Raw genomic sequence first — 11,436 nt, forward strand, 5'->3', positions numbered from 1 at the left:
AGGGCCGCCTCCGCGGGTACTGCTCTAATGCAGAGAGGGACAAAGGGAGGGAAGGAAGGAAGGGACAATGGGAGAGGGAGGGAGAGAAAGAGAGAGGGAGAGAGAGAGAAGGAGAAAGAATTTTTTTCTTGTTTTCCTGCTCTAAAAACTGGGTGCGTCTTATGGTCCGGTGCGTCTTATGGTCCGAAAAATACGGTATATAAAATATAATGCTCTATTTAGCACTCCTAGGGCTCAGATTCCAGGATACACGACAGAACTTCAAAACATAGTAGATAAAGCATGTTAAAGACAGCAGGATCTATAATAACCTAAGGCCATAAAATCTAGCCAACCAAAACCCGCCAAAATAAAGCAGTTTCTATTTAAAGAATCTAAGGAAAATGTCAGCTGATACATCTACAAAGTCACGTCCCAAGGGAAAAAAAATCTGAAAGCTGATTTAATGCTTTTAGATAGTAGGTATGGATTGGCTCTTTCTATCCTTTCAGAGAAGTAGTATGTCAATAAACTATCTGATCTGCTAATCCTGGGTGCCTAAAACTGAACATTGATGAAAAGGATAAAACTGTAAAGTTGCATGAAATGTGTAGGTGTGAGGGGAGGTAAAACCTGAGGGGAATGGGAGCTATAACTGTATCAATTGCATGCTAGATTGTACATTAAAACGTGTAGCATTCATCCCTACAAGTTGCAAAGGTTCTCAGTCACATACACAATCAGGTACTCCCTGGCTTTGTTGGAAAGAAACATTTGTATACAATTTTTCTTTAGAATTTCACAAGTCTTTCCATATCTCTTCTGAGATTCTAGCAGATTCTTGGTCCACCTAGAATAATCAAACAACAAATGAGGTAAAAACAAAATAGCAGAAGAAAGTATTCAGTAAAAATGTGATCAAGTTATTTTCTATTTTGTTACCACATCTTAAGATTATATGATAATGAAGTTAGGCTGAGTTGGCTTTACAGATAGAGTTAATCTTTATTTTTTATGTATTTATTTATTTAATAAACCACAAGGTGATTCCATCAGTTTGGCATCCATCAGTTTGGCATCCATGTTAATAGCACCAATTCTGAAGAAACATATTTAATGAGTTTTGCATAATCACAATATAAAGTGCATAATATCTAAATTATATTGTTCATTTACTTAGTGAATATCACTTACATCCCCCAATTAGCACTTCTGCTATGAGAATAAGAGTGTCTGGGATGTAATCAACATTTGATTTTTGTACATTTTGTTGAAATAGAATGAATTAGTTTTAAGAATATTCTAATCTGGTAAGTGTCCTTGACCTCTAAACCCTAGATTTAATTTTGCACCATAAGGGAAACATACAGAGATATATTTTTGTTTCCCCTGAGGTGGTTTGTTTTGTTTTGTTTAGAGATAAATTCCTGTATCATTCAAGTTATAAATCTGTTGTACAAATGCACTGAAAAACAAACCTAATAAGCACTGGTGTGTGGTGGACTGAATATTGTATATGGTACTCTCAGCTGTAAATACAATTCTGCCCCATGACAGCTTGAATTGACAGTCCGTTTTGTCAGTATTAATACCAATATAAAACCATGAAACTGCATAACTTGTTAATTTTGAATTAGCAATTATTTGATCCTGCCAAATAATGCAGTTTTGTCAATAGAAATATTGTAGTAGCTGCTGTAGTTAGGACATACCCATGTTACTATGCCCATTCTTTTTCCTGGAACCCTCCTGATTTTGGGGGGAAGGGGGCAGGCTTTAGCTAGAACAAACCACAGCCAGGCATTATGAGAAATTCAGCCTAGAGGGCAATGTGTAGTCATAAAAGTAAGATTTTGATCCTGTAAGCTACTTTCATATGTTTTGTAAGGCTAATTTTGTAAGACATCTCTCTCCAAGTTGGGAAAAGGTAAGATTAAATTCATTTTTGTGACCAGTTTGATTTCAAACTGCTGCTTTCAGATTTGAAAACCATTTGTACCTTTATGTTTATGCTGCTCCATGGCCATTGGATGGAAGGGTTTTGATGTTAGATAAACAAGGTCAGTCACCCAAACACTCTGCATTTAGCTTTCAAAGTAGTGTAACAATATGCCTTCCTTTAATGTTTCCTACCTGATGGATTTCTGAAGGGCCATATTCTCCCAGACCTTGGGCTAGGTTAGCTGGAGCTTTTCACAGAATGTTCGTAAATGTGCTGCCAAGTAGATTCACCATCTTGCTCTTTTTATTCTTTTCTAGTTTACCCTTTGATCAATATTCTTACTATATTGCTTTTATTTTGCTTATTGTGAGCTATCCAGAGTCCCTTAGAAGTTAGGCGGTGTCAAATAAGCAATTGGAAGATCTTTTTAAAACTGTTAGGAATACGTTTGTAAGTTGGCTATTGTTTTAATACTATTCAGATATTGTTTTGCTGGGTTTTTATTATGTTTTCTGTAAATGAGCAGAAGATGTAGATTAGGAAATGGTTGGCAGGTGAATTATTTTAAATAGTACTAATACACAAAATGGTGGGATAAGAAATGCAAATCACCCACAGATATTAGTAATACTTTGAAGGATGTGATTTTTTTCCAACTTTAGCATTGTATGCACATAATATGTGAAGCCACACATACAATTAAGAAATAATCAACATCACTTTCTTCCCTAATTGTACGTGCAATTAAAATAATTAAATAATATAATTACAATTTTGGCTCAAAAGGGCTAAGATCAATAATGCAGAAACTTTGCAGCTTCATCTGCTTGTATGTATTCTGGTAAATTTGAAACACAGAAGTCTTCTCACTCAAGTAGATTGTTATATATAACAAATACCTTCTGCTGTGTTTGTATCTCTGAAATAAAATAAAAATTCAGAGATGCAAAGCACTATATTTTAACAGTAGAAACAGGCAGGCAGATTATGTTGCCCATCCTGTTTATTTAACTAAAAGAAGAGCACACAATCTCTTTAGCAAACTTTCAATCAGTACAATTCTACTGTATAATTCAACAGAAGAAGTTTAGATAAATTGAAGTAAATGGATATTTCCTAAATTACATGTTTTTTAAAATATCCTCTTTGAATATACAAGTAAATTGATACTTTAAACAGTTGTGCATTTAAGCCCAAAAGAGGTAAAAATAGAAGACCGGGACAAAGAATTTTATGGAAATAAGGTTTATGTGCCAATTCTAATTGTTTTCTCTACTCACCTCATGCTAGAAATTTCAATGATATCTGCTGGGTTGATTATTAATTCATCTAAAGGGATGTCTTAGACTTTTGAGAAGTTGATCTCTTTGTTTCTAAATCCCTCAAAATGTAATCTGAATTGTATTCAACTTTAAAATTATGATATGTGGCAGGAAATTTTTACAGTAGCTCATTGTTTATCTTGTGTTTAATCATTGGAGACTAATTCCCTTTGTAATATTTATGTACAAATACATATGTTCTGTCACTGAATAAATAGTATAGATTTTTTCCCCCAAAAAGTTTCCCATCCAACTTTTGTTTAGCTTTAGCTCTATAGCAACATCCTGTCCCTCAGGTTATGTTATGTATTACAATAGCCAGGTGTGTGGTTATCTTCACATGGATAACATAACCATGATTTATTTTCAATGTAATTATTGAAGAAAAAGGCATTGCATAGTTTCAGCTGTTACCATGGATGTCTTAAAATTGTTTCTATTTATATGTAGGCTGAGAGTCATTCAGATTGCAGTAGAATATGCCAGGTTACAATATAGTTGGCAATTTGTGATTCAGAAACTTGTATGACTATACCCCAGGACTTGATAGTCTTAAGGTACATAATACAACCATTTGGTAAAAGCTAAGGAGGTTTCAATGTGATCAGTAATCTTATGGAAATTCATTTAACCCCCCAGATCATGTTGAATTTTATAAGAGGAAAAACATGGATATAAGTATTTCCATATATAAAATATTTCACTGGTCTATAATTTTTGAGAAATTATCAACCTCTGAGATAAAATGTGTTAATTCTTACATATTTTGATTAGATGAATTAGAAAACAGGTGATAAAGGTGCTGGTTGGCTAAAGTTTTCAAGATATTTCACAATAAAGATTTATACATAGGCAGGTATATTTGCCTACAAGGGAGAGAGGTATCTAATGATCATGATGCCTTGTAACTTCTCACCAAAGTATAGTAGAACAGTGATAATGGTACCATATGGAAGTGTATAAAGTTATTTTCACTTTGACACTAATGATTATTACCTAATTAATTTATTGTTCTTTCATTGCAAGGTACATTTTGTCTTGTTCAGATCTATACATCATACAGTTACATTTGGGGGCTTGTGAAAATGTTATTGCCTAACATTTCCCAGGAACAGTTGCATGATATTTTTCCTCAGAAAACTGTGTAAACAATGCAGATAACTTCTGCTATATTTGTGGCAAGGTTACATTTGCATCTCAAAAGTGCAGTATGATGGCAGTGGTAAAAAAGGTATGCCACCTATATTTTGGATACAAAATAGGGGATCAGGACAAGAGTTGGGCCCCTCATTATTGTTGCATTATATGTGCAAATTATTTGCTTCATTGGCTAAACAAGAACAAAAAATCCATGCCTTTTGCCATTCCAATGGTGTGGAGGGAACCCACCAATCATGGTAGCGACTGCTATTTTTGCATGGTTCCCCCAATTGCAAAAGAGTTTTCAAGAAAGAAGAAGTGGATTGTGGAATATCCAAACATTCCATCCGCACTGCGTCCTGTTCCCCATGGTAAGGGCTTGCCAATTCCAAATCCACCAGAATTCTATACTCTAGGATGAGAAAGATGATGAACAGGAGGGAGCTGATCCAGGGCCGTTGATGTCAGTGGACCCAAATTTTAGCCCACTGTATGCTCCTCCTGAACCACATCTAATTTCACAGAGTGAACTAAATGACCTGATTAGATATTTGGAGTTGCCTAAGAGTAAGGCAGAGCTATTAGGATCCAGATTACAACAGTGGAACCTTGTTTAATCTGATGTTAGAGCTTGTCCGTTTTTCATGCAAAAAGCAGGAAAATATTACATGAAAAACCAATGTATGATTGGAAAGTTATTGGTATCAACAAAAAAAATAAATTTATGATGATTGGTGTGGCACTATTCTCATTGCTATATCACATTTGCAGAAAAGTTATGGAGCATAATTGCACACACCCCTCATAATTTTGAATTATTTTGATGCAATTTTGACCTGAAGCTGTATCTTGGAAACTGTCTTTATGTCTAGTTGTTCTGGTGTGCAATGCCCTGTAATATTGTCTTGAGGGAAGAAGTTGAAATAGTTTATGTCCAGGATGTGAGGGTTCTGTAGATATTTTCACAGCCCTCTTTCTTGCTCATGCAGTTTACAGGTCCTCAATGGAAGGCAGGCTGGTAGCAATTGTTTTTTCTGCAGTTCTAACTATTCATTTAAGTCTGTGTCTGCCTTGTTTGGCTGCAGTTTTAAACCAGACAGTTATAGAGGTGCAAAAGACATACTCAATAATTCCTTTGTAGAACTGTATCAGCAGCTCCTTGGGCAGTCTGAGCTTTCTGAGTTGGTGGAGGAAGAACATTCTTTGTTGTGCTTTTTTGATTATATTTTTGATGTTAGGTGTCCATTTTAAATCTTGAGGTATTATAGAACCCAGAAACTTGAAGGTCTCTACTGTTGATACTGTGTTGTCTAGTATTGTAAGAGGTTGTAGAATAGTAGGGTTTCTCCTAAAGTCTACTGTCATTTCTACAGTTTTGAGTGTGTTCAGTTCAAGATTGTTTCGGCTACACCACAAGGCTAGTTGTAAAAGGCATAGCTCTCATTGAAGCAGTAAACATAGGTCAGACTGCTGTCATTTTAGGTGGCTCATGACAGAAAATACAATGCAATGCTAGAACCTTGAGTTAAGTCAGAAAATGATCCTCTTTAAATTACAAAATTCCTTTTTTATGTAAGCATTTAAGCTCAGATGGAGAAGTTAATAGAATCAGTAAAGTGCAAAAGCAATAAATACAATAGGACCAAAAATATCAAAGACTAATAGATCAAAAAAATTATAAGAAAGGCTCACTAATTAAGTGGAAACGAGAAATGACGATAGAATCACATGCATTTTTCCCTAGGATCCGCAGCTATTGTATATAATCTTGCAGATACTTTTTGTATAAATTCAGCTATGAATTAAATGCCATTTGTCTACCCTTCTACTTTTTCTCCCCTGAAATGTTTCTTTTTACTCCTGTTGATCTTCCTCTGGGCTGCTGTGCACACTTCCAAACAAAGCACTAGGCAATTCCACCATTTACATTTTCTAAAAATGTTTATAGAGTCCATTTGATTGCCAGAGGCATTCTATAAAAAATATGTTGATACTTTGCAGCTTCCCATTTAAAATACATGCATATAAAATTCAAGAGCCTGGTAAATACCAGGTACGCTCTGAGATAATACCTTGAATGTCACATGATGGACCACATCTAATGTAAACTCAATCTGTGTGCTTAATTAAAGGTTCTGGAGGTTGCGTATACCCGGTTAACTGAGCATGTCATTGTCAAGCAATAGATGAGAGCAGTGTTTCTCAACCTTGACAACTTTAAGATGTCAAGACTTCAACTTCCAGAATTCCCCAGCCACCATGGGGAAGTTGCCAATGTTGAGAAACACAGGATTAGAATGTTGTGCAAACAGCTGAGTTGGCATATATAAAAATACATTTAAAAATATAATGAGGTTAATAATTGATAAGCAGTACTGGGAGGGGCTGGGATGTCATCAACTCTAGCCAGTCAGAGTTAGGTATATGCAATTTCTGCCTCAAAGAAGCTGAACAGGTTTCCCCTAAGAAGAAGCAGGAGGTGAAATACAGGCTACTTTAGAAGTAAGGCTTAAACTCTCATATAACTAATTAATATTCACAGGGTGGCAGGGGAAAGAGACAAGAACAAATTGACACAAAGCTGTTATGATGTCAAGGTTACATCTCATCATTGCCAAAAGATTCATTAGATTTCACACTTAAAAATCCAAGGATTTTTGTTTTGATTCTTTCCAATGTGCTAGAACTTGGACAGACCTCACACTAAGCAGGTCATGATTTGTCAGCACAATTACTCCTTGAATTGAATACAACAGGACCAAATGTGGTTTGGCAGAGGAAGATAGCAAAGAAAAGATATAGTTTGAAAATCAGGCATGAGCTGCAGAGAAAAAGAAAAATTCTCCAAAGCATCACAACAGGAGAAATATGGGTAATATAAATTTTAAGCTCTCTTCTCTGGTTATGTAATGTAGAGCAGAGTGTATTTGTTTTATTTATACCCTGCCTTTATGATTTTTATAAACAGCTCAGTGCAGTGAACATATCTAATACTCCTTTCTGTTTTTCTCAAAACAACCCTGTGAGGTAGGTTGGGCAGAGAAAAGAATATTTTTTTAAAAAAATAGTTTGCAAAAATAAATATATTTTCACTTAATATTTTACTTTCTATAATTTTCCAAAATGTATAGTAGCCAACTACATTCTTAGCTTAAAATGTTCTTTGTGTACAACCCATGTTAAATTACAGCTCTTTATGTCAGGTAAGCCTAGAAAATTGGTCTAATTCAGTAAAGCATGATTAAGTGAACAGCTTTTAAATATTATCTATCAAGTTTCCTGATCACAGAATCAATTACCATCACAAATAAATTTGACTCGATGTTACTTCCTCTTCATTTTTTTAAATACTTCTAAAAAATTAAAATACGTTGAATATATTTTTCCCAAACCTTTCATGTACCTTTTCCAATTCTCCAGTAACGTTAATAGGAAATTATGTTCTCCCCCTTTAATTAATACCATATACAACCCAGTGAGTTTTTAACCTCCCACTTTCAGGAAAGCCTTGTCCCAGAGCCTCGCCTTGACGGAGAAGCGGAAGGAGGGGGCGTGGTCTCTGCCATCTGCATTCCTTGCATACCTCAAGTCTTGTAATAAGGACTGTCAACTTTTAAAGTACATTGTGCCTTTAGCCCATAGGGTGTAACATAGAGGAAGAAGACAGGAAGAATTACTCTTGCTCGAGTCATTCTACCATATGTTTAAAACTGCTATTAAGACTTAAGCAAAGCTGCAGAAAGCGGATTTGATTTTTCATCTATGTATAGTATAGCACTATAGCTGTGGTCACTCATCTGAAGCACAAAAAAAGTCAACCATATTCTAGCACAGAGAGTTTTGTGAACCCAGTCTATCAATTTATGAATGTGCAGTGAGTTGTGTGAACATACAAAATTAGAATAATTTGAGTAGACTGGTTAACAGCAAGTAAGCATAACATCCAACTAGAGCCAATGCCAGTTAATGTTAATGGATCTTAGCAGAGGGCCCTTAGAAAATTTCAGATGGGAGTTCTAGTTCCTGTTGATATATTTTTTCCAACACAGAATTTGCACTTCCATATCGTATCTGTGGTTTGTATAGATCAGTGTTTTTCAACCTCAGCACTATTATCTATGGACTTCAACTCCCAACCAACATGCTTAAAATTCTGAGATTGAGAAACACTGGGTTATATGAAAGAAGAAATATTTACCAGTTATGCAGTGGCATTCAAATTAGGCTGCATCCCTTTTTATTATTTAGGAAACATGGTTTTAAACTGTCATTATCTCTCTACTGGGGACTAAATGATGATGTAGTTAAAGCAGCCACATGGAGGCATTTTCTGCATCTGTATTGGTGGCAGGAAAGGAGGAGTACTCAATGTCATTACAGGATTCAGACAAAATAAGAAGCCCTAATAAAATAAAGATAAGCTATAGGCATGTTGAGTGGGCCAATATTATGTGGTTTGGTTAAGATTTCATCTTTGCCTAATGAGGTGCGTTTATAAAGGTAACATGATGTCATTGAGAAGCTTGCTAAGTCTTTGTAGTTGCTTACCATATCACGTGAACATAGCCAAAATGAACTAACTTTACGGGTTAGGCCTCTGGGATTTATACCATAGGAATATTTGCTGAGCGTCCAAATTCTAATCCAAAATATTAAGACTGGAACAATATCACTAGTGTTAGAAAAATTGTATTGTAGTATCTTAAAAGCTTAACAAGCTTCTTATCCTTAAAGCAACCTAATCCTCAAAGTTGTAAATCCTTAATATGTGAGCCTTTGTTAAAAGTTAAAGATAACAATACTCTGAATGTGCTGTCTATATGCATACAGTGTACTGAATCCCAAATGAGCCTATCATATTTTCGACTAGGTTACTTTGAAAACCAACCCAATGTGGTTAGTTTAAAATTACCTATGCAGATTTGGAAAATTGAATTGATAAATTTAGCTGTGATGTACTCAGTATTTGCTGAGTGTGGATTATTACTAAAGTAACCCACATTCTAAGAAACTGTGATATGTGAAAATATGAATCAAGTCAATATTTGAGAGAGTCCATAAATTTAGGCCTCTTCTAAAGAAAAATTAGGTGTTTGGGGAGCCCCATGTCACTCCTGAATTTCAAGATACATCCATTTCAAAACATTTGTTCTGTTTCGATTTATTCTGTTTTATTCTATTTAATAAAAATAAAATATCTTCCTAGAGAATGATCATATTTGCTATTATGCAGAGCCAAGTTTTATGTTCCCTGTGAAAGAAGTCTGGTTCTATGCCTTAGTAATTCATGTGGTTTTTTTGCTCACCGCATAATCTACTTTTCTTCCAGATTTTAGCTTTTACTCCAGCCATTGCCCAGATCAAGGTCTAAAAAAACCAAACAAATTATACAATACAGCGGAAAAAGGAAACCACAGTAGAAACACTTGGAAGCCTTTGATATGCCAGGGTTTGGGGGAAGGGGGGTATAACAAAAAGAAATACATTTGTATCAGATTCCTACTGATTATTAGGAAGAAATTAATTTTGTTATGGTTCAGTCTCGTATGATGCAAATGTTATGTGAACACAGTGAAAAAACTGATTTTACTTTCAGCTAAACTGGAAGAGATAATGTTTAGAATCATAATTGATCAGTAGTAGAACGGATTTCAACATATGAATTTAGAGATTTACAATATTTGCAATTATAGTGATCAGTCCCAACGCAGAAAGCAAATTAGGGAGGCAGAATTGTAGGGGAAATAAGGGTGTGTCCACATTTTAGCATTTGACAATAGTTAAGAAAAATCAGACTTTTATATTAAGTCGGTTTTAATATTTGTTACTAATGGAGATGTGTGAAATGAAATATTGAAGATGATCAAGGGATATTTTCCCCTCAAAGCTGTTATTTACCCTCATCTCTATTAACCTATATAAATCTATAACAGGAGACTTAATCTTCAGATAGCTTTTTTTCTATCCCCATGATCTATTCTAGAAGAGGAGCATGCAGAAAGGGTATATGAAAATGATTTTTCCGCCCGAACAACTATACAGCCGGTCCTGCTAGCAAATGCAAAAAGACACGAGGAAAGTACTTGTAGGTGGCCTTTGCCCAGAGCAGCAAATCCTACTAGAAGGGGAAGGAAGTCAGCAGGATGCCAGAAGTATTTAGTTCAAGACAGAATTGGAAAAACAGGAAAAACAGCTAGAACACAGCAAATTCAGAACGAACTGGGACCATTAAAAGCAGGGGTCTTCAAACTTGGCCCTTTTATGACTTGTGGACTTCAACTCCCAGAATTCCTCAGCCAGCGAAGCTGGCTGAGGAATTCTGGGAGTTGAAGTCCACAAGTCATAAAAGGGCCAAGTTTGAAGACCCCTGATTAAAAGCGCAAGCCATCGTCTCCCAACTTGGTGCCTCCCTAATGTACAGAATTTACATTAAACGTCCCCAATCTGGCAGGAGATGATCGAATACAGCATTACTAACGTCGTCCTTCTGAAGGGTATCAAGACTGGGGAAAAGACGATGCCGTCATATTTTTGTCGAATTAGAAACACAGCCTACGTCGACTTGAGAACGGCGGGACTGACTTTAGCATAAAGCTGCCTTGAAGACTGGTTCAGAATCTATTCTATACGATCTCTAAAGGAAGCTGAATCCCGCGATCCTGCAGTGACGCACCACTGGACGCCCACGGGAAAAGGGAGGGGGGTGGCTCGATTCTCCTATGCACGCAAAGCTCGTGTAGAATCCACCCCCACCCCCCTATGGCGAAAATCTTGCAGGCGCATTTACAAAAGGGTGGCTCCTTCCGGCATCCTAAAAAAGCACCAGCAATAATAACCTGGGCTGCGTCACGTGCGACCCAAAGAGCAGGTAGGCGGGCACGCACTAAGCGCGCCTCGCATTCCTCTCTTTCTCTCGGGCTCCTCCCCTTTTCCTGCTCATTCCAAGGGCAGTGGGGAAACCCCTCCCCCTTTTCTCTCCTGCCTCGGCCAATAGGGAAGCGTCGTCGTTAACCCCTGGCGAGGCGGAGTAGAGCGGAGCTGAGGAAAAAACTC

This window comes from Vipera berus (assembly GCF_964194415.1).
Source record: "Vipera berus genome assembly, chromosome: 1".
Lineage (NCBI taxonomy): Eukaryota > Metazoa > Chordata > Lepidosauria > Squamata > Viperidae > Vipera > Vipera berus.